The sequence below is a fragment of the Acinonyx jubatus genome, chromosome C1 (genome assembly GCF_027475565.1).
Source record: "Acinonyx jubatus isolate Ajub_Pintada_27869175 chromosome C1, VMU_Ajub_asm_v1.0, whole genome shotgun sequence".
Classification (NCBI taxonomy): Eukaryota; Metazoa; Chordata; class Mammalia; order Carnivora; family Felidae; genus Acinonyx; species Acinonyx jubatus.
The window spans coordinates 28,405,268-28,428,216 of NC_069381.1; positions in this window are offsets into that span (position 1 = coordinate 28,405,268).

Sequence of the window (22,949 nt, forward strand, 5' to 3'; positions counted from 1 at the left end):
CTCACAGCTCCCTCTAAAGATTTCCAGGAAAATCCTCCTGCAGATTCAGAAGGAACTCAGCACCGGTCACTCACGTTTCCTGCCTGAATCCATCCGTGTGCACAATTCACTGAACTGATATCCATTCCATTAACTAACTTTTTCATCTTCGGCCAGCATCGTGAGCCCTTGAAGCCTCGGTTTCTTCATCTGTAAAATGAGGGAAACAATGGTTCGTACCTCCGAGGGTGAAGAGCAATGATATCGCGCACCAAGTGTTTAGCCAAGTGCCTGGCACATAGAGGGAATGAAGCGTGAGCAGAAGCTGTTACCATGTATATTTCTTACTCACCGAGTACGTGCTACGTACCAAGTCCTGGAGCCACACAGGGGAAGCCAAATCAGCATCCCTATTCTCGAAGAGCTCACTAGGACATGGACAAGAAAGGTAAACAAAAATGCCAATATGGTGGGATATGTTAGCTTAATAGAAAAATGTACCGGTTACGTTACAGGGAGGCATAAAAAAGAAACACCTTGAGAGAGGGATGTGGGCATGCACGAATGGGTTCTCGAAGTCTGACTAGGAGCTCACCAGGCAGTCAAGGGAGGATACACATTGTAGGCAGATGGAACAGAATCTGCAAAGACTCGAAGGTAAGAAACAGGGCCTTGGAGAATGAGAGGCCCGGAGACAAGACAGAACGGGCCATTGGAGGCCAGGTTCCTGAAGGCCCCAAGGCCACCAGAGAGCCTGGACTCAACCCCGCCAGCACCGAGGTTATGGTGTACAAAGGGTCTAAAGCAGGAGAGTAACATGATCACAGTCAAGTCTTAAGCTACGCACCCGTTCAAAGCTGCAGCGTTTACGTAACTTTTCTTTTTCTTCTCGAGCATGTAGCCAGCCTAGAAATTTTAGAGCAAGCATTTTCCCTTATTTCTATTCAACCTGAAAGCGGCAGTCGAATCCAGCTTGCGTGGTATTGAAATGCAGGTCGCCTGTGCAACAGTGTTGCTAAAATTACCAAAACTAACCACAGCCAGGGAAGGGCCATTATCGGAAACAGATTTTATTACCATGGAAACCAGCAGATAATGCCAAGTCCGGTCATTTTTATTCTCCGAAAAGAGAGAGAGAGATGAGGAGAGAGAAAGAGAGAAAGCAGCAGGAGAGAGAGAGAGGGATTGAAAGGGAGTGAGACGCAGAGAGAGGCAGGGAGAGCCGGGGGGTCCGGCCCAGGCTTTCTGGCCACACATGCCCCACGTCAGCCGTCCGCGTTCTCGGCTAACATTGGCGGAGCGCACACTGGGTGCCGCAGCCGGGCAGGGAGCAACCAGAGAGGGGTTTTGCAGCGTGACTTCCACTAGCGATGCAAAATGCGGATGGAGGTATAAATACAGCCAGAAAGAGCTGCGCCAGAGAGATCTCAAGGCAACCCGAATGTCTCTACCACTAGCACGGGACGGCGGGGGGGGTGGGCAGAAGCCCTGACTTGGAGTTAAGGCTCTGGCCAGAGTAGCTCGTGACCTTGGGCAAGGTCATGGAAATTCTCAGAGCCTCCGTTTCTTCAGGGGTTCCTTAGAGGAGCCTCCTGGGATGGGCATGAGGCTCTGGTGTGCACGGCCGCCAAGGCATTTCGTAACCGCAGAGGGCTATGGGCAAGGGGCGGGGGGGGGGGGGGGGGCCTCCAGGCCCCAGGATTCCTGCGTCTGTGCCTCTGTGTTGTTCCTTGACTTGGAGAGCTGCTTCCTCCCGTCACACGACTCCCTGGCCCACTGCAGCTGGGGGATCCAGCCCATGTAGCCCCAAGCAGAGGGGCAGCAGGAGAGTCGGGGACGAGGGAGGGTTTCTCAGTGGGGCTGATACGAGGCACCTGCTGGCTCAGTCCAGGAGAACGGGAAAAGCAAAGACGGGGGCGGGGGGGGGATCGGTGGGCGAGACAAAATGAGGTATGCCGGGAGACCCCAGGGGAGGGAGACCCTGTAAAAACTCTGGGATCCCGGAGAAGGAGTGAGTAGGAGGTTTTAGCCGCCAAAGCATGTAGTCCAGGGGGAGGGCAGTCGAAAGGAAGCCGCAGGACACACAAAAAGGTCCGTGACAGCACTCTCACTACCCAAATGTCACCAGACGAAGTGTCCATCCCCTGGGAGCTTGTTCGAAATGCAGGCTCTGGGGGCACCCTGGTGGCTCGGTCGGTTCAGCGCCCGACTTCGGCTCAGGTCGTGACCTCACAGCTCGTGAGTTGGAGCCCCCCCGCATCGGGGCACCTGCTTGGGATTCTCTGCTTCCTTCTCTCTCTCTGCCCCTCCCCCACTTGTACTGTCTCCCTCAAAATAAATAAATAAGCTTAAAAAAAAAAATAAATGCAGACTTTCCCCGGGGGGCTCCTGGCACTTCGTCTCTACATTCCACTTGGAGAGACGCTGAGTCTAAGTCACTTCTCTCCTCTGAGTCTCAGTGTCTCCATCTATGAAATGGGTATAAGAACACCCACCCGCACACACAGGGCTATTGGGAGGACTGGAAACAAAACAAAACAAAACAATGAAAAGCACCCTCTGCCTCGAAGACACTGCTTTCGTGTTATGTAGTTATTGCTAATATATACACGGGGAGACCAACCTCCCGGGGTAACAAGGCACTTCCATAACAAAACGACTTGATTAGACTCTTCTCGCAAACACGCTGCTCCCCGGCTAACGCCTTCCTGCCGGCGTGCCGCGCCTCGTCTTGCGGCTGCATATTAAATCTTCATCCTATCAGCACTTGGCTGAATTTGTAGAAACAAAATGGAAGAGGGAACTCAGGCATGAATTAGCAGTTTAAGACAGGAATGAGATTACGATAAAATCCCCACTCTCTCCATCCATCAAAATGTAATAAGAATAGAAAACTAATGTGAAAATATCAACATGACCTATTGCTTCCAGCCTGTCATCACCATCCTTTACGAGCGAGCCTCCCAAGACGCGAGCCTCTCGTTTCGCTGGAAACATCGCGCTTTCGGCAGGAGACACAAACCGTGTCCGGAGCAGGCTGCACGCTTGGGCGGCGTCTCCGGGGGAAGCAGGGAAGGGACCGAGTGTGACAAGGTTCCCTGGCTTCCCGAGTCGGGGAGCACGAGGACGAGTCGAGGTGGCTGGGGACAAGGGGTGTCTTGTCCCGTTTCTGACGCCGTCTCTGGGTGGGGAGGCCCCAGCCCTAGCCAAGGATCATGGCCTCTACCCTAGAAGATGTCCAGGGAAGGACATTTCCTAAGTTCCGAATGTCCCCCTTTGCAGCAGCAATGGTGGCCTCCAGAAGCAGCCTCACACCCTCACTGCTGGCGATATGTCTCACTGTGTGGGCACCACAGGATACAGACCCAGTTCCTGGGGGGGGGTGCGGTGACGGCGGTGGGGGGCGTGGGCAATGGTATTATCATTTGTCCCTATAGCACCAGATGAGGGACAGGCTCAGAGAAGCAAAGGGACTTGTTCAAGGATGCACAGCAAGTGAGGGTTAGACTCCTGGTCCTTGTCCAGTGCTCTCTGCATTGCCAGCTAATGTGCCAGGACTGAGCTTGGGCCAGAGATATACGAAGCAGGGGCTCCCAGCCTTGTTCCCATCCTGAGCTTTGTCCCCCTCCAACCGCCTCCCCCTCCTCTCTGCTCTGGCCACCCTGGCTTCCTATGACTCTCTAAGAGCCCGGAATTGTTTCCCAATCAGAGACTTTGGACACTTTATTCTTTCACACTGGAATGTTTTTCCCATCACCGTTCACTGAGGCAACTCCTCGTCCTTCAGGGCTTGTCCAAATGAACACCTCCTCAAGGAAGCCCTCCCAGATTAGATACACCTTCTCCCAACACTCTCTCCTCTGCTTCAGGGCCCTTGGTTAGCTCCCTGTCCTATCTGCCTATGCCGCGTCCCCGTAGTACATCTCTCCATAATAATTTTATCATTTTTGTTGCATTTAATGTGCATCACCTTCACGGGCTAGCAAAGCTCGAAAGGTCTGAGACCACTCTCCCTTGTCTGCTCTTAAGTCGCCAGCACCTAGCAGTTACCTTGCGTTTATTCACCCACGCATTCAAAACTTTTTTACTGAGCACATACTCTGGCCAGGCACTGACAGTATGCGAGCTCCTCACTCTAGTGGAGGAACACATAAGACAAACGAACACATATCACATGGTGGGGAGCGAGAAAAGAAGACCAGAGCAGGTGTGCTAGGTTTAGACATGACCTTCCGGAATCCCCTGGCGGAAGGTGATGTTTGAGCGGCACCGGGAACAGCCACACCAACACTGTGCCTCAGGGGCAGTAACTACAGATGCCCTGAGGCTGGTCGGTGCTCATATTCCCGGACAGGGGAGGGAGGGGTCAGGGGAGGAGGAAAGGGAAATGGAGAGCTCTTCGTCAGTCCCTTGGGTGTCTTAACTCTTGGTTTCGGCTCAGGTCACGATCCCACGGGTTCGTGAGATGGAGCCGTGCGTCAGGCTCCGCACTGACAGCTCGGAGCCTGCTTGGGATTCTCTCTCTCTCTCTCTCTCTCTCTCTCTTTCTCCCTCTCTCTCTGCCCCTCCCCCACCCATACGCCTGTATGCGCTCGCTCACTCTCAGAATAAATAAACTTTTTTTTACAAATAAGTTTAAAAATCTTGACTAATGCAGAGACTCACAGGCCAGAGGTGGCTGGGTAAGGGAGTGGAGAGGAGGAAGCAGATGGGGAGACAAGGAAGGTGCCGGCTCGGATGCACCAGGACACTGGGGTCTCTGGACAGAACAAAGAGGACTCGGGGTTTTCCTTCGCAGGCGCTTAGGAGTACGGCAGCCTCATTAATGGGACATACAGGCTCCCCAGAGTGTAGACTTTTCCTCCTTAACATCTTGTCCGGTAGGTGCCGGCTGCTGGAGCTCCGCAGAGAGCTCGGGGCTGGAGACAGATCAGTCACCGTTTGTGTGCCTGCAGGGGACCAAGCCCCAGGCCCGGATCATTGTGGGCTGGTTAGTACACCTGTCACATTACTGGCAGGTTAGTACGCCTGTCTCCATGTTACAGATGAGGAAACAGAGGCTCAGAGAAGTTATGGGGGCTTGCCCCAAACCGTGCAATTAGGGATGAAGATGTGGGAGCCGCCCAGGAGAAACAAAGCCCTTCGACCCTAGGTGTCGTTATGAACCGGCACTGGAGGTGAAGAGACGGGGTCCAGCCCTAGTTGGGCCACTCACTCTGCACGTGACCTTGAAGGAGGTCCCCTCCCTCTCGGTGCTCACCTTCCCCATCTGGGAAATGTGCAGGTTGGGTCTGATGATCTCCCGATTCCTTATGACACTCCTCTCATTTGGACTTCAGGGGACCAGGTTAGGCAGAAAGAGTCTGCCAGCCAGGTTGGGCACCTGGTGTATATACAGTACCTCCTCTTGGGAAGAAACCAGAAGAGGGAAGAGCTGTGGGCTTGCCGTGGTCTGTCACGGGTCCCGGAGCCCATCCTCAGAGGGCTCCCGGTGTGGAGGGGGCCGAGCACATTGGAGCCACAGCAGACAACTCTGCTGGGAGGGACTGGGAAGCCAAGCCAAGCTCCTGCCCACGACGGCTCACAGCATATGCTCTGCATTTCACCCACCATTTGCAAAGAGCTGCCACCATCTTCAAAGTCTCTTCCTGCTCCAAGAACATTTGGCTCCTGCCTCTTCTGATCCAGCTTCTGCCCTTTACCCTGTCCCCTTCCACTGCCACCAGCCCCTGGGGACAATATTTTCCTGCAAGTCTGGGAGATTCAGGTAGAAGCGAACAGAGTCACTTCCACCTGATGGGTTCCATATTGGGAAGCGTGCGTGTGACCCAGCTCCCGGGGGGTACACGGGGCAAAGGTCCGGCAGTACTGAGAGGGATGCATCCGGGAGGGCACCCGGAGTGATGAGCGTAAGGGCTGCGGGAGCGCGCACTGAGGAACATAAGCGATGGCCACGGCGGGCTTTGCTGAGAAATGCAGACACTGCCAGAGTCTGGTCTCCATGTGGAGCTGCCATGATTTGCTAATGTGGAAGAATGTCCCCAGCCGGGTCCACTGTTCTGTGAGGTCGGGTTTTAGCAAGCGCATCGCTGTGTCAGAAGGTGGGGGGCGGGGTATGACTGAGTGACAGCACCCAACACTGTGAGGGCTCCTCCCAGCACTGCTACCGGGGCCTGCCCAGGACATCGGGGACCACAGATACAACAGGAAGACGTCATCTGAGGACCCAACCCTATCTCTCCTCTCTCTCTCTCAGTCTCTGGTTTTGTGGCTAGAAGGAAAACAAAGAAGGGTCCCCCCATCCATGCGGAGACCCTCCCACCAAGCCAGAGCTTCCCAGAGTCTACCCTCTACTCTCCTTCCAAAGCTAGACCAGCACCTCAGCACCTAGGACATGGAAAGCAGAGCTTTGGGCTTCACCCACCGGCCTCATCTCTGCATCACGACGATGGCCACGGAGCCCGCAGGGCCAATGTCAAGCTCCAGTCTGGCAGGATACACACACATCCCCTCCCCGTCCTGGGTTGCCCTAAACCCTCAGCCTAAGCCCAAGAAGGACCAAGATGGCCTAGGGAGCCCTGAGCAGCAGAGCGGCCGAACCTCAAGCCAAGGGCAGAGTCTCGTTCTTTCCCGATTCGTTCATTTAACAGAGTCATCGAGGACTTGCTCTGTGCCAGCCACCTACCTCAGCGTTAACGGTGCCATGGTGGCCGAGCTGAAAGGTCCCTGGCCTTGTGGAGCTCACATTCTCGTAGAGAAGAAAGCCAGGAAACAATGAGCCAGCCAAAGAAATCAGATTATTTCAGATGGCGATGGGGACACAATAAAGGCAACACAAAGGTATGCGGGGCTTTCCGCTTCTTCCCCTGACCTCAATTCCATTCTCTCCCCGCTCACCCCCACTCCCAGTCGTCTCCGTGCTGTGAGGCGCTGAGCCCCGTGTCTGCCTCCCTGGGCTCCCGTGCCAGCCTGCTTCTAGCTGGGCCCAGACAATAGGAAACCTGGCAGGAATGAGAGCCCCAGGAAAGATAGGTCCAGGGATTTCTTCTCTGCTCCCCTGTGCCTTGTTGCCTGGTTCTGGAAGGGGCTGGCCCTTCTAGGACACCCGCCCCAGCGATCTCCAGTCTCTGACAGCACCCTTTCCTCCAGAGCCCCCAGGCCCATGGGTGCCAACAGCTTCCCATGGTTGCTGGTCCCTGGCTTCCCTTATCTTTGTCACACCTCTTCACGTTGCCAACTCAGCGTGCCCTGCCTTTCCGCCTGGGCCCCTGACTGATACGGGCAGATGCTGTTGAACGCGCCGGGAGACAGGGGAGCTGGGAGAGCAGGTTCAAGCCTGGGTTCTTCAAGGTGGTCACTGTGGCCGGAACGTACTGAGTGAGGGAGCGAGGAGAGGAAGATGAAGTCAGGGGGGCATTTCAAAACATTTAACAGCTGGCGCAGCACGGCCCCCATCAGTCAGAAGGGACCCCCAGCTATAAAGGACAAGTGTGCGGGATGATGGGACGGGTGGGCAGGGGTGTACCAGGGCCCAGTGGAACCAAGATGACACACACAAGCTGGGTCGTGTGAGAACCGTTCGACAAAGGGACTCTTTATGCAGGCGTGTGCAGGGAGGTCACAGGACGGTGGGGATCTCTAGGACCACAACAGCCCCAGGCGAGAGGGTGGGAGGACGCAGCAGCTACCAGAGGCAGACAGCCGTGTTGAGAGGATTGCCTTGAAAGAAGCCAAGGCAGAGCCGCAGAGACCCCATGGGGAAAGTGCCGTGAAACCAACACCTAGCTTCTTCCCTGTCCCCGCTCTCCTGCTGCTGACAGCCGCTGGCCAATGCCACCTGGGAGTCAGAGAACATCCCCACGGGATGTCATCCTGAGACCTGGAACAGCCTGGAGAAGAGCGAAGCCTGGGTCTTAGGAGGCAAATGGAAACTACCCAACCCTCTGATCCTGTAGGACCTTGGAAACCACAGTGAGAAGTTTGGGTTTCAGGCTAAGCATCGTGGAAAAGTACCGGGAATAAAAGCAATAGAATTATCACTTGGATCCTTCGCCTCCTTCCACAGGGAGGTAATGGGACAGGCTCTGCTCTAGTCAGTCTGGACCAAATGCCTCCCAGAAGCATTTTGTGATGGGGGTTGGGAGGAAGGAGGAAGTTAAGAGCTTGTCCTGGGGACTAAGCCACTGGGGCAGGCCTGTGGCAGGCAAACCAGCTCAAGAACCCCAGGGACCACCGGCCTGCGGGACACAAACTCACACGTTCAGCACACACAGGACCGTCCTGAACATGAATGGAATTTGGTGTCCCTAAGAACCCAGAGAATGCCCGCGGCTTTCCCAGAGATGCTCCCCAACCTCCAATGGCAAGAGCCTGGGCCCTCCACCCCCAGCCCACCCCCATCTATAGGGAGCAGGATGGCGCCCCAAAGCCTGGGCTCCATCCACAGATTCTGGAGTCTCTGTAAGGAGCCCAGTCCAACGCTCCTCTTCAGCCTTGCCTTCCAGAAGTAATAGATTCCTCCTTCCAACTCCAAGTTAAGTGTCCTAGTGACACTTAACTTCTACAAGGGATGCCCAGGGGCGCCCGGGTGGCTCAGTCAGTTGAGCGTCCAGCTCTTGATTTCGACTCAGGTCGTGATCTCATGGTTGGTGAGTTTGAGCCCCACCGTGGGCTCTGCACAGACAACGCAGAGCCTGCTTGGGATTCTCTCTTCCTCTCTCTCTGCCCCTCCCCTGCTTGTAGCTCTCTCTCCCCAAATAAATAAACTTAAAAAAAAAAATAAGTAAAAAAGTAAAAGGGATGTCCAGCTGGGTTCTGGCTCCACCCCCAAAGATGGAGTCAAGCTAAGCCTTAAAAAGATACAACCCAGAGAGGTTACACAATTTGCCCAGGGTCACACAGCTGGCTAGAGCAGGCACGTGGGCTTGAACCCAAGTCCATGGACTCTTTCCACTCTACCACACGCCTTCAGTGGGTCCTGCACGGGCCCTGGGACAGCTGCCACATCACCTGGGCAGACATACCTGGCAATGGCACTCACCGGCGCTGTGATGGGGGCCAAACCGCCTCACTTGTCTATACCTCAAGGCTTCACACGTCATACAGGACGTCAGGCCACTGCACACCTCGGATGCGGTAACCAAGCGACATGGCTCCGTGAGCCGTAAGGTGGGGTGCACACGTGGGCCTAGAGCTGTGGGGAAGAGGCAGCCCGCAGCAGATCTTGGGGCGGGGGCTGGGGAGCGGCAGAGAAAGCCAGGGCGGGGGACATGGGCTGGGCAGGGGTGAAGGAGCCCCAGCAGGTTCCGGGGAAGAGGAGCACACGGGGACCTGTGCCAGAGGAGTCGGGGCCAGGCGCAGGGAGAGAGGGGGCGCCCTGCTTGGGCCACACAGGGCAGAGCTGGGGCTGGGGGATCCAGAAGAGCTAACGGCGAGGAGCCAGGAGACCACACTTCTCCAGGACAGAGCGAGAAACGGCCATTTATTTATTTATATTGAGAGAGAAAGAGAGAGAGAGAGAGGGAGAGAGAATCCCAAGCAGGCTCTGCACTGGAGGCACAGAGTCCGATGCGGAGCTCAGTTTCTCGAACCGTGAGGTCATGACCTGAGCTGAAATCGAGAGTCGGACACTCAGCTGACTGAGCCACGCTGGCGCCCCTCTGAGGGGAATAATCAGATTTGTGCCACAGCATCCTCGGGGAGCTAAAGGTCATAATCCATGTGAGGCCGCCAAGCACAGGGCCTGGTGCACAGTAGGTGCTCAACAAACACCAGTCTGATCTCCCCTGTCCTCCTTTCTTCAACCCAGTGACCAGAGATGGAACCTACAGGTGGACTCGTAGAAACAGCGCTCTCTGTTCCCCCCTTGAAAGATAGTGAGCTCCCCATCCCTGGAGACATCCAAGGAAAAGTCAGATGACCCTGTGTCAGTGGAGGCAGGTGATAAATTTCAGACAGGGGCCTGGATTCAAGGCCAAAAGCCCTTCCAGCCCGCAGAATGCATAATTCTATGACTCTGCCAGCCCGGGTGTAATCAATCCTCCCCGCCCTGGTCTTTAGTAACCACGGCCTCGAACTTGGAGTCAGGAAGGCTAGAGGCTAAATCTTCGCTCGGCTTCTTCCATTTTCTTAGAAGCTGCTTACCGAGAAGTGTCTAAGGTACCGCTGAGTGGCACCCACAGCTCCCCCCGCCCCCCACCCCAGGCAGCCCCCCGCCCCGAGCCCACCCCCAGCAGGTGTGTTTAGAGAAGTACATCCCAAGTCCCACCCCGTACATGTTCCCCAGCTCAATTACAGGCTCAATTTTCTTTTCTGTGTAATCCCCAAATCAATATGTGTTCATACATATTTAATCGGGCGGCTGTTTTTATTAGAGTGGGGATTAGTTTTACATCTTTCTCCCCACCGCTTAGAAGGCATCCGACACTCACGAGGAAGATGAGCAGATTGGTGAGGGAAGGGGTCTAACCGAGGGTCGGGCCTGGCACCCCGGCCAAGCCAGAGACCATGAGAGCACCGCTCTGGGACCTGCCGTCCCTTCTGCGTGGGGCTGGGGTCCTGCCGCTTCCCAGCTTCCTCTCTCTGGGGCCCACCCTGCAGCCCAGCCCTCACCCTCAACTCCTGCTGGAGGTCCCCACCCAGGGCAGCTCCCTGGGGTCCTCCCAGACCTGCTCCCCACCTTCCCCCGGCCGAGAAGCCAGGAGAACAAGGGCCAGCCGCCTGTTAGAGGTCGGAGATCGGAGGTCACCTTCAGCCTTGCCTTCCAGAAGTAATAGATTTCTCCTTCCAACTCCAAGTCAAGGCTGAGCAGAATAAATTATCACCCTTCCGCTGCGTAATCACTGTCACACTCAGCCCCAGCTGCCATCTGCTTCCTCACCAGCATCCCCACCTAGCCAAGCTGGAAGGAAGGCGAGGGCACGAGGATCGGTAGGTCATCGTGCTGGCCAGAGAAGGACAAAGGCAAGAACACTCTGGGGGCTGGAGCGGGAGAGAGAAGGGCGGGACAGGTTCCTCGGTCCCCACTAGAACAGGGCCATACCAGTGCTCGGGTGATGTGTCAGGCCCTGCTACACATCGTCTGGTCTCATCCTCACGGCGTTTCTAAGAGACAGAGCCTACTCTCATGTGCATTTCGTTGGCATTTCACCGAGGAGGAAACTAAGGCTCAGTGGCCTCACCAATAGGAAGCAGCAGACCTTGGATTTGGGCCAGCACGTGTGGCTGCAGGGTCTGTGCCCTTAGTAGGTGGCCTGCACTGGTACCTCCCTCCCTTATGCAGTAGTGTCCCCTCCCCGGCACAAGTTGGGGGCCGTTTACAGTGACACCTAGAGATGAGAATACTGTATTTGAGAAGCGCTAGATATTGGCAGGAAATTGCCAGCTGCGGAGGAACCTGGGGACTGTGGGTGGGGTCCACACCTCAGCTCCGGCCTCCACTTCTCTCCCCCTTCATGGACCCACGCCAAACGCCAACACCCATGAAGGCCTCCACCGGCTCTGCGCCCACAGCTGGGTGGCACGGATGAACAAGGCCACGCACGGTCCCAGGCTCACGCAACAGGCGGTTTTATGGGCGAGGCTGGCATCGGTCAAACAGCGACACCATGGAGATGCGCCAAGGGTCTTGGGACCGTGTACCGCCACACGGCGCTCTCTTCCCGTCCCCGAGCCCCACCCTGTCTGTCACCTCGCTCCTGCAGCTTGCCCCTCTGCCAGGGCAACCCTCTCCTTCCAAGAACTCACTCCATTCGTGATTATTCAGTGGCAGCGACCAGGTCTGTCTTGTTCACCCTCAGGTCCTGCTCATCACTGTAGGAGAGTGATAAAAATGGCAGGAGGAGGAAAGAAGGAAGGCAGGGAGGAAAGGAAGATACTCGGGCCACTCTTGAAGGCCCAGATGCTCCCCAAAGGCCCTATGCTTTGCTCTCATTCTGGCTGGCATTCGACCGGGTTCCCAGGCTCTTGCGAGGTGGGCCATGGACCATGAGGAGCACAGCTGCGGAAGGAAAGGGTTAAGGATTCCAGGGTGGCCCAAGAGGGCAACTGTGGCTGAATTAACCCCTCCACAGAGGTCAGGGTTCCTGCCTCTCTCCTCAAAGCTGCCAGAGGCAAAGGGAGGGGGGCGGCCTGACCGCCAATCATTGACCTTATGTCTAATGTCCCCGTGAACTTGACAAAGGATTGGGGCAGAGCCACCCCCAGAGGGGCTTTTCTGTCCACAACGCCCGTGGCCAGTGCCCAGGGACAGGCAGAGCTTCTCAGAAAGCTGGTATGCCTCCTTGCAGGTCGCCTTGTCCCAGCAGGTGCCCGGGACCGCCAGCTGGAAGGGTCCCCGGTGATGTCGAGTCGTCCCGGGCGGTGCAGCGGGCTCCGCTCACGGGCAGCCCGTGTTTGACGACGGGATTAATTCCTGAACAAAACAGATAACGTAGGCAATGTGATTCCTCATTTAGCTGTCAGATCGGGATAAAAAATGTGTGAGAGAGCACACCCAAGGGAAAAAAAATTAGGTAATGATAAATTGTTAGGGAGCGCTCTAAAGAAATCCAAGCCGTCTCTCTCATCATGTTGTGCTTGCTGTCACTTGATTTGAAAATATTCTAAGCGTGCAGGGCCTTCCCCCTTGGCACTTCGCAGCCCTTTCCGAGAAGAACCTGGTGCCCTTTGGTCCACAGTCCCGTGTCCTCCCCGAATGCAGAAATGCATCAAAGCCCTGGGCAGAAATGCTGGCCAGGTCACCCTCCTGCCTCCGCGGCCCCACGCAGCCACCTGCCCTGGGGGCCGCACGTCTCACTGCCACTCCCCAGAGGAGAGGCTTTTGCACTGCGGACTTTGCAGTGTTATTACGATGCACACTTGGAAGGGAGAGGGAGGAAAGAGGGAAAAAAAAAATGTTTTCGCTGTGATAAGTGTCAACTCTGCCTGCGTAGAAAGGAGGCTGTTGTTTTGCAAAATGGAACATTATCCAAATACGCACAAGAAATACATCGAAGCAAGAAGATTTCTCAGATCAGAAGTTGTTTGACTGCCCCGGGGGTGTGGGGGGGGGTGGAATCAGAGTGAAAGTTGTCTCTGGATATTTCATCCTACCACACAAGGGCCGGTTGAAACCTCAGCAGCCCTCAGAACCTCCTAGGGGCCTGGCCGGTGCCCTTTCCTCCCCCCCCCGCCCCCCACCCACCCGGGGAAGGGCCTGGAAGCTCCCAGTCTCCCCGATAACTTCTAAGAACAGGAAGTCACCTTCCAAGCAGAGATACTTTGGGTCTGAAGGCAGAGGGTGGGACGTGGTGACTTCAGAGAGTCAGGCTGCCTGAGGATGTGTCGGTGGCTTCTGGGACACCAGCAAGGGTAGATGACAGGTCCTCTCCTCCCTGAGTGCCTATGTGCCCATCCATGGACAGGTGGCCCGCCTGGATGACCTCAGGGGCTAAAACCCCAGGCTTCCGGGACCAGCACACAGTGCACAGTTTGCCCTGGGGGGTAGGTTAAGGAACACCCACCTGGGGGTAGATCCGCCCAAAACCTCCCAGCAAAGAGTGGGAGGGTAAAAACAGACATATCATTGCCGGAGGCGGGGGGGGGGGGGGGGGGGGGCCTCCGGAGGTGGTCAGAACTGGAAACTGAGTCAAATGGCCTCACTCCCACCCTACAAAGCAGGAATTGTCACCCACATTTTAGAGATGGGGAAGTTGAGGCTGAGAGAGAGAGAGAATAACTTGCCCAGAAATGAAAGGTCACGTTTGCCCCTCTCTCACCCCGGTGTCCAGCCCTCCTCTCAAATACCTCTGGACTCAGCCCACATCTCTTCATGCCCACCACCATCCCTTGTCCAAGGGGGGGATCCAAGCCACAGCCATCCCCTCCTGGAACTGCTACAGCATCCTCCTGACTGGCCTCCCTGCCTCCAGTCCTCCCCACCATCGACCAGAGATTGCCTTATAAAAATGCAACATCATATTACCCCCACCTGAACCTTTCATGTCTCCCCCACTGCCCTTGAGGTGAAATGCAGCCTCCTTAACAGGGTATTGGAGGCTGTCCCCAGTCCCCCCACCCCGCAACCTCTGTACCCTCATCCGTCACCCCTTCCTTCCTCAGACCCAGCCCCAGCAAATTGAACCACTCTCAATTTCCCTCAAGGGACAAGTCCATGCTGTCTGGAACCCCCACTGGCCTGTAAGGTCAGGACTGGATCTACCTTCTTTATCATTGAACCCTGAGCATCCCGGGCCATCCCCGGCACACAGTAGGCCTACGAGAACTATTTGCCGGGCCTGTGATTGGACGGATGAACGTGATTGGATGTGAGTGAGAGAATGAATGATGAGGCCAGAGTAAGCTCTCCTTCTCCGTATATCCAAATGTATAAAACGCACAGGCGAGTCCATCAATAAGGCAAGCACTCGCTCCTCGAAGCCTGTCCTTGGCTGGGAGTCGGGTGATGGATTTCTGGAGGTGATGCATGGGAGCGTGAGAAGGGCGGAGTGGACGCATGGAAGAATAGAATATAGATTTCTATAGATTAATCATTTGTCATCCTGCTGCTTGGCACGCTCACGCACACACAACCCTTCCCTCCCGGGCCTCCCTCCTCCCCTGAGAAAGCACAACTCATACTGCCCTTGGACCATGCAACAGGGGTGTGCACACACACACACACACACACACACACACACACAAGTCTTTCGTTGCCTTTACTGTTCTCACCTCATTCCCAAGTGCACCTGCGTCTTCGTCGCGGAGTCCCTCATGTCTGGGGTCAGCAGCATCCCTCACCCCTGGCTCTGTGGGGGGACCCCAGACTCTGCCTTTCGGAGCCTCCCCCAAGGGCAGCTCTCCCAGGTCCTGAGTTTCTCCTCCCCAGGGCCCCTCACTCCCCAGTGAGTCCAGCATAATGTCCCGTATTGTTGTGTCCGGTCCCCCACCTCATAGGTAAGGGGCAGAGGGGAAAGCTGAGCAGGCTGGGGCCAAGCCCTTCGGGTTCCCCCGCTTGCCCTGCCCAACCACGTGTAGATGATCTCACGTGTGCCCCACAAAGCCACTTCCTGTCTTACGCAGAGTTGCTGAGGAGGTAATTGAAAAGGAACAGACTCTCTTTCATCCCAGCTGAAGGGCAAAGAGCCCCCTGCCCCAGCCTGTCCTTGGCCAGCCACTCTGCTTAGTGCTGGGAAGATAAGGGCCAAAGGAACACCTCTTCCCCTCAGCATCCCAGAGGCGCTGCACCAGCCCTCTCAGAGGTCCCGTCTGCCTTCCCTGGCACCCCAGGAGCCCCAAGGCCCCACCTCGCCTCTCAGGGCCACACCCTCTACTCCAACACCTCCCAGAGACACCCCCAAATGCCTCCTGTGGTCCCAGACCAGAGTCTTCATGCATCCTTCCTAACTGTAGAGCCACGAGAACACACACACACACACACACACACACACTCGTGCACACGCTTCCTGTCTCCAGACCCACCCACCATGTGCATGCTCTGTGCTCCCTGAAGCCTGTGGGATAATCGTGGGGCTCCTTCTGCCTCGGTAGCACTTGAGGACTCTCAGCGTGCTCTGGTCACTCCCCAAGGCCCTCCTAACCCATTGGTCCCCCACACTTCCCCTCCTGGTCGTCTACACAAACGATGAGCAATTACCTTGTACCACCAGGAACACGGCCTTTGGCCTCCCTCCAAGTCCCCATCCTGACTTCTGGTTATTGGAAACTAAACCCTCCCCAAAGCCTAGGGACCTAGGGGCCCAGTCCCTTGTCCACTACCAGTGAAGGCTACCGATCACAGCCCAATGAAAATGTCACTCATTATTTATTCACGTACTCCCTCATTTGTTTACTAAGCAAACACTTATTACTGGTTGCTCTGAGCTATGTCCCAAAGGATAGGCACTACCCCAGGGAGCTGGCCATCCATGGAGACCCAGACACGGAAGCACCAAATCCAAGGACAGAGAGATGCCTCAAAGTAGGAGCAGGACAGTGCTGGCTACAAGTCAACAGGCGGTGCCCTCTGCCCAGATCCAAGGACCCCATGGAGACTTAAGAAGAAGAGCTTGCCACAAGACCACTTGGCCATGCCCCTGCCTCCAAGCATGGCTGATCTCAAACCGGCCAGGCAAGGGGAGGACAACCTCCCAACTCTTAAGCAGTCCCAGAGATGCATCAGAAAGAACCAGCCCTTCCTGACCGTGTCCATCCATTCCCACTTCTATGCTACATACCACTGCCAAGCCAACTTCTCAACTTTCCAAAGGACTGGATGAGAACCTAGAGCGCCTGTGCGCGCATGCGCGCGCACACACCCATAGAGGGCGCCATAGAGGCTCGAAGAGCTTGTTTCCTCCCGGGAGTCCCCGACCATCTGCCAGGGGGGGTTCGGGGGCATCAGACCTTGGGGACCCTGAGCTCTGCGGACAACCCCCCCCCCCAGAAGGGCCGGGCTGGGCTGCGCTGCAAGGGGCTTCTTGTGCCCCGGCAGCTGGACTCAGTTTCCCCCCCTGGAGAGCCCTTCCGTACCAAAATGTCTGTGGGTGCTGAGACCCGGAGGGGGCACGTGGAAGCACACTGTGTTGCCTTTGATCTCAGCCACACTCAAGTTGCTCCGACACCCAGCTGCCTCTCTCTGCCCATCTCCCTTTGAAGTCGCTAAGTAAAGATGGCTGTAGATTACAGCGCTTTGAGCTGCCTGGGGCAGGACCTTCTCAGGCTGCCCTCCCTTTGCCATTAGCCTGTTTGCTCTGTCCGGTGGGGGGGGGGGGGTGGGGTGGGGTGGGGGGATGGTGGGCAAAGACCCTGCTCCAGGCTGGCCAACCCCAGGGCTCCTCCCGATCGAAAGTCCTGGGCATTCTTGCGGGACTGACCCAGCATCTCTGTTTACCATGATCCCCAGAGACGGCTCTGCAGGGACTTTACTGGCTCTGCAAGCGCTGAGCGGGGCATCCCTGGGGATGCCACCGAGGCCCCCGGTGCCCCTAGGAACAGCTTGGTGTGAACTCTTTGTAGTGTTGGAGCCGGGTCCCACACCACCTCCATCTGAGAGAATCTAAACTCCCCCCCCCCCGCCCCGGCCCCCCCCCCCCAATGATGGTCCACTCAGCACCGCACTGAGCGGGAAGATGGCCAGCATCTCAGTTCCCTGTTAATGCAGTGCTGATTTCCTGCCGGCAAATTGCCTCTCCCTCCACCCTCTTCCAGGTTCGGTCTTCCCTCCTGCTGTTCCCTCTCCATTCTCTCTACCGGCTCCACCACCCTTCCCGGGCACTCAAACCTCCCAGGGCTGCCTCCATCGCTGGCGGCCAGAGAGAGCTTTTCAAAGCACAGGTCACGTCACCCCACTGCTGTAAACCCCTCGGTGGATTCCCATTGTTCTTGCACTGAAGATTAAATCCCTTAACTTCTTGACACGCAAGGCCCTGCACATGCCAGCCCCAAGCCACCCCCACCCCAGCCTCATCTCAAGGGCCGATTTCCTGTCTCACTACTGTCCCTCCCCCCTCCCTGGGGTGGGCCTGGCCTGAGCCCACCCTCCCCTCCTCTCCTCTGTCCCAGGAATTTATTCTGCAGGCTCCACTCACGTGTTGCACCCCCCGGAAAGTCTTCTCCAGCCCCACCATCTGGGCAGGGTTCTCCAAGCCTACGTTCTTAGAATTGCTCTTTTCTTTCCTACACTTGCCTTGGTGGTAATTAACCACTTATCCGTGTGCCTCTGTGACTGGGATCCACTCCACCACGAAGTTCCATGAGAATAAAGACTTCACGCATGCTGGGGCGTCCGGGTGGCTCCGACTTGAGCGTCCGACTTCGGCTCGGGTCATGATCTCGCGGTTCCTGGGTTCGAGCCCCGCGGCGGGCTCTGTGCTGACAGCTCAGAGCCTGGAGCCTGCTTCGGATTCTGTGTCTCCCTCTCTCTCTCTCTGTCTCTCTACCCCTTCTCCACTCGTGCTTGCTCGCTCTCTCTGCCTGTCTCTCAAAATTAAACATTAAAAAAAAAAGACTGCGATTTTATTCAAAGTCATCACCAAGGTCTAACGCCAATGTCTTCATCATCATGGGCACATGATGCCTGTTTACTGAGTGAATGAATGAACGAATGATTTGAGTTTGAGGGAGCTAGCCGCCCTCAGCCAGGGCATCGCAAGGCTCAGATCCTGGCATTTTAGCAGACCAAACGTGAGTTTGGCTCCTAGGGAAAGAAATAAGCAACAGGCCCTTCCTGTCAGCCCCCACTGGATTGCTCAGGGCAATGTCATCGACTGCCGGGTGCACGGATGTGGGTTTGGGTCATGACTCCAGCCTTTCCTGGGAAACCCACACTTTATGCAAATGAAACACAGGAATTGCAGAAGGGCCTGAGCTGGTAACCCCAGAACTTCACAGTCCAGCCCTCCTCCTGGTGGCACTCAGCTTAAACAAACCACCTTCCGGTTTAGAACCCAGGCCAGAGAAATAGACCAGGAAAATTCTGGAAGCCACCAGAGATGTTGTGATGCTAGAAGGGGCCAGAACCTGGAAATCTTGACCCTTGACTTCACTCTCCCAGAGTGTGACCCGGGCTGTCTTCTTGCCCCCTCGTTCCTGTCCTCGTTCCTGTCCCCAAGCCGGGCCTCAGAGGCTGCTTCATCCTGCAGGGCCCAGCATGAGGCCTTTGGCTATTGCCCCACCTCCTTGACGGACAGTGGTGGCCTCCGTCTTTACCCCCCTACCCACACCTCTACCCCCACCCCACCCCATCAAGCCCTGGGTTTTGCTCTGGAGCAACCACACTCTTCAGTTCTGCTGGAAATTAAGATGCACCTTTCCTGGTTAGTCATCCCTGCGTCACTAAAACCAGGAAAGAACCTGCTTCTTGTCTCCCAACCCTCTCCTCCCAAAGCCTTTTCAAAGGAAGGGGGAGGAAGCACACAGTGACACCCCCTTGCTGCTCCAGGCGTTTTAATGAATTCCAGCCTTCAGGGAGAAGGACGGCTGTGTTAACGGTGCCGGTGAAAAATGAGGGGAGGAACAGTAAAGCAAATTTCTTTTTATTGACTTTTAGTGAGCTATTTAATCCAAACAGCTCATTATCTGCAATATAAATATACTATATAATGGATTTTGCAATAAGAACAATTAGTTTTGCAATTAGCATGAGAATAAGTTCTCCCCAACTGCAGAGAAGGCAAGGCCCAGACTTTGGGGGTGGGGGGAGAAGTGTTGGGGGGGAAAGAAAGTGCCCTCCAGAGGGAGAGGGCAGGACCACCCTCGCCACCTGTCCACCTCCCAGCGCGGCCCCAGGCGCCCAGGGAGGGACACTGCCGGTAGACAGGAGAGCAGAACCACGCTGGTAGTTGTTGCAAGCACAAGCTTTCCGCAGATCTGGGCTCGAGGCTCAGCTCCATCACCTGTCAGCTGTGCAACCTCGGGCAAGTCGCCGAAACTCTCTGAGACTCGGCTTCCTCACCTGAGAGAACGAGCACCATTCTGCAACCTCTTCGTGGAGTTGTCACGAGGACAAGGGGAGGGGACGCACCCGTCCCCGGCAGAGTATGTCCTCAAGGAACACCTGGAGGGTGCTGAGCTGGGACCTCTTTGTATCTCCTTGGCTCACCTCCAGGAAGGAACAATCGTGCCTGCCTTGCTCACCACTGAATCCCAGTACCCGGCCAGTATACGGTGAGCACTTAAGAAATATATGTTAATAAATATTACAAAGCAGATGAGACCCAGTGGCTGCTTGGACCAGTGCCTGGTACACAGTAGGCGCTTGCTAGGCGTGCCTTGGACAGATGCTGCTCAGTAAATGAGACCCCATGGCTGGGTCCTTCCTGCCACAGGGCAACAGGCTTGTCCCTGGCGGCCCTGCAGATAAGCATTGTAGCAGAAAAGAGCATCCCCTGAAGGCCCCGATTCTTGACTCGCCCCACCCAGCTCTCTCTCTCTTTCTCTCTCTCTCTCTCTCTCTCTCTCTCTCTCTCTCTCTCTCTGCAGTCTCCTTGGTTAACTACTCAAGAGTCAGGACCCCCCACTTAGGTCCCCTCCTGTCTGTAACCCCAGAGCCTTCCTGGACATCTCTCGAGTTGAGCCCTTGTCTCTCCCCTGCCCTGAACTGGAATGTTTTGCGCACTGGTGCCCAAAGGCAATGGGGAGGTGCTCACGTTGTGGTCCAAAGCCAAAGAGAACAGGCTTGGGGCTTCCCAAATGTCCCAAACAAAGTATGGTGGGTTAAGGCACAGACCCCCAGCCACACGGCCTGAGTCTGTATCCAGGAACTTCATCTTCTGACTATCTGACACTGACCAAGCCCCTAACCCCACCTGCCTCATCTGTACAATGGGAACAAAAATGTATTACTTACGGCCCAGAGTTTGGGGAGCAGCACGCGAGAAATCCACGGGAGGCACGAGGGCCGGCCACACAGTAAGACCTCAACGAACATTAACTACCATCCTTTATCACTGTCCTGCTGTGCATTATAACCACGACCCCACACGGACCGCACTCTTGGGATCCGACTCAGCCACCATCTGGCCTCTTAGGAGGCAGCTTCGCCGAAGGTATTTTTCATCTTGGCCAGTCCCAACCAGACAGCAGGCTCACCTTGGGATTCTCCACACTTGTGATACCACCCAAGCTCCGTGAGGTAGGCTTCGGTATCGCCCAGGTGAAGAAACCGAGGCTCGGGGAGGTGAGGAGGCTTTGTCCGACCGTCTGGTGCATGTAGGGGAAACTGAGGCCTGCAGAGTTCACCACACGCGGGCCCTGTCTTGACTTCGTTTTACTCCCTGCCTTGTCCCAGAGCCTCACAGCCAAACATCAGTGACAGTAAACGCTTCCAAGCTTCCACCTTGCTCCAGGGTCGCACCGTTGGCAGGTGGTGGACCCAGGACTCAACAACCCCAGACCCTCCTCGGTTCCGGTCTCTCCCCCAGGCACTAAATGAAGAAATGAACAAAGGCAGGGAGAGAAGAGTCCTTTTATCCCTCCCACTTGAGTCTCCAGATGGTCCAATCGGGGCCCTGCCGGGTAACAGCCCCAGTGGCTTGAGCAGGAGCGGCATGGAGCGAAGGGGATGGTGTCCCAGGGTCCCGAGCCCCCGGGTCCCCCGAGGCAGCCCCAGGGACACACAGTCTGGGCTTGCAGAAGACTCCTGACTTTGGGCCGCGGCTAAGTGACCTTCAGACCCCCACTGTGGCTGCCTGCGGGTCGCAGGTGAAACATTTGGCACACACGGTTACTAGGCAGAAAAACGCGAGGAGCCCCAGAGGCTGATGGGAGTATCTCCGGACATAACAGCCCAGGACCCGGGCTTTGGAGGCGCAACAGCGTGAGGTCAAGTCCCAGTCCTGCCATTCACTTGCTCCAAGACCTCAGGCTAGTCACGTCCTCTTTCTGAGCCTCAACTTCCTCGTCTATAAAGTGGAGACAATGATAACACCCTGCCTCCCAGGGCTGGAGCGAGATAAAGCATAGAAAGTGCCAGATGGATCCTGGCACCCATCAAATGGAGACTCTTACTGCCATGAGTGCCCTGCTGTAAATGTGAGGCTCTGTGACAAGGCACAGAGTAAAATGAAGTCAAGACAGGGGCCGTGTACGGCGACCTCCGCAGGCCTCAGTTCCCCCACCAGCACCAGACAGTCAGGGCAGAGGTTTCCGGTGCCCGTCCTCCTCTCCCTGCCCTTGCCCTCACTCTCCCGGACTGCAGCCACTTCTAGTCGCCACCTGCTTCCACATCCCAGCCGGGCCCAGTGGCCTTTCCACAGGAGAGCAGAACCGAGTGCTGTTAGTCACGGTGTGGAGAGGAGCAATCCATCCGGGAGGCCAGTGGGACACGGGAGAGGTCATCTCCATTACAAACTGGCTATGATTAAGCCATTACTTACCGTAATGGGATCCTTTCAGTGGGAGGTGATGCCTGCCACAGCCGATAACGCCTGCCACGGCCACCGCAGCCGGCAGGCTGCAATAACGCAGCTCTCCCCTCTGTGACAGGTTCAAGCTCTCACGCTCATCGAAAAGTCCATTTTCCAGCACAACTGGGTACACTTCCCCGTGACAAATGCCTGTTCGCCTTTAATCTGTTACAAGCCGAAGAGGCCCAAAGGAAGCACTCCATCACGGGAAGAATGTTTTTATAAGCGTGCTCTTTGAGGGCCCCTGAATGAGAGGGGCAGTGCGTGGGCAGGCCGTCCGCGCACTTACAGCGGCTCATGGGGTCCAGAGCCAAATTTAGGGGGAGGGGGTGTAGCGTGTGGGTCTGGGGCGGGGCGGGGGGGTTCACTTTGTTTCACAAGCCTCTGTGTGTCTCTGCTTGGGAAGGGCGTGGGGGTGTCCTTGGGAGGACTCCTGTCCTTTGTGTGTGTGTGTGTGTGTGTGTGTGTGTGTCTGGGCATGTGTGAGTGCAAATGTGCGTCCACGAGCGAGAGTGGGAGACGGCATAATATCTACAATGTGTGATGAAAGAGAAGTGTCTGGAGGTGTGTGTTCAGAGGCACGTGTGGGGATACCCAGAGCCTCCACAAGTGGGCAGGGGCGTGCAACGGTAGCTCCTTGCAGGGGTGTGCCTGGTAAGGACATGGGTGTGTGTGTGTGTGTGCTGAGGGGCGAGCCTGGGTGTGAAGGCCGGCTGTGTGCGTGTGCCTGCACAGAAGCCCACACAAGGGCCTGGGCATGGGTGGGTATGTCTGGGTAAAGACCTCTGCGTGTACCTGCCTGAATTCTCATGCCCATGATGGAGAGCGTATGCGTGTGTGGCCCGTGCGTGTGAGCATTCACGTGTATACCCGGAGGGACGGAGTGGGGTTTAACGGCATAACCAGCTCTCCCAGGCCTCCTGGGAGAAGGGGTGGGGGCCTCGAGCACAGGCCCCTGGGTCCTCATCGTTGAGGTGTTGCCCCAACACCTGGGAGCTGCCTGGGGGATTGAGGATTCGCACTGAGCCCGGGGCTTGGGGACGGGAGTAGAGGGGGCTTCCGAGGCCAGAGTTGCCCTCCCCCAGC